Source organism: Euprymna scolopes, chromosome 25 (assembly GCF_053919585.1).
Source record: "Euprymna scolopes isolate OS-2025 chromosome 25, ASM5391958v1, whole genome shotgun sequence".
NCBI classification, from domain to species: Eukaryota; Metazoa; Mollusca; class Cephalopoda; order Sepiida; family Sepiolidae; genus Euprymna; species Euprymna scolopes.
Genome location: NC_136506.1, coordinates 107,524,564 through 107,525,375, shown reverse-complemented (window position 1 = coordinate 107,525,375; position 812 = coordinate 107,524,564).

Genomic DNA, 812 nt, shown 5'->3' with positions numbered 1-812 from the left:
CATTGTTGTTATTGTCTCACCACATTTCAGCCATATATAAAACTACCAGACTATAGTGGAATGGGGCCGCAAATGGATCGTTACATTTAATGCTAGTAAAGCTCTCCTTTAACACTCACAAGACGCCTCTCAAAACCTCTATATCCATGACAAATAGCACCCTACCTGAGAATTCTACCTTCAAACTCCTCAGCCTAAAATTTGCGGGCAATATGAACTGGAACAAATACATAGAGGACATTGCAAAGGCTGCTGCAACAGAAGGTGGGTTCCCTATATTGAGCTAGAAGACTACTTACGCCTGTACCTTTCCAAGGCCACCATTCGGCCATGCATGGAGTATTGTTGCCACACCTGGGATGGTGCATCTACCACTAGTCTCTCCCTCTTAGATAAAGTCCAAAAAAGAGTTGTCAATCTAATCGGTCCCACTTTATCAACTAAGCTTCAGCCCCTGTCCTATCGCCGCAATGTTGCATCACTGTACATCACTGTGCCTGTTTTACAAATATTTTAATGGAATGTGTTCTGATGAACTCGTTTCACTTGTACTCCCTCGACGTACATATTCCTGACAAACCTGTTTAGCAATAAGATCTCACCCCTTCATTATTGTTGTCCCTAAATGCCAGAAAGCTTTCTATTCTAATAGTTTCTCCCCTCAAACAGCTAGACTTTGGAATTCTCTTCCTGCTGCCTGCTTCCCTGGCTGTACTGATATGCAGACGTTTAAATGTAGCATAATCTTTCCTAGACATGGCCCGAAATAGTAGCCCCTCACATCCAAGTGGCGATATGCTTTGTAAAGGGTG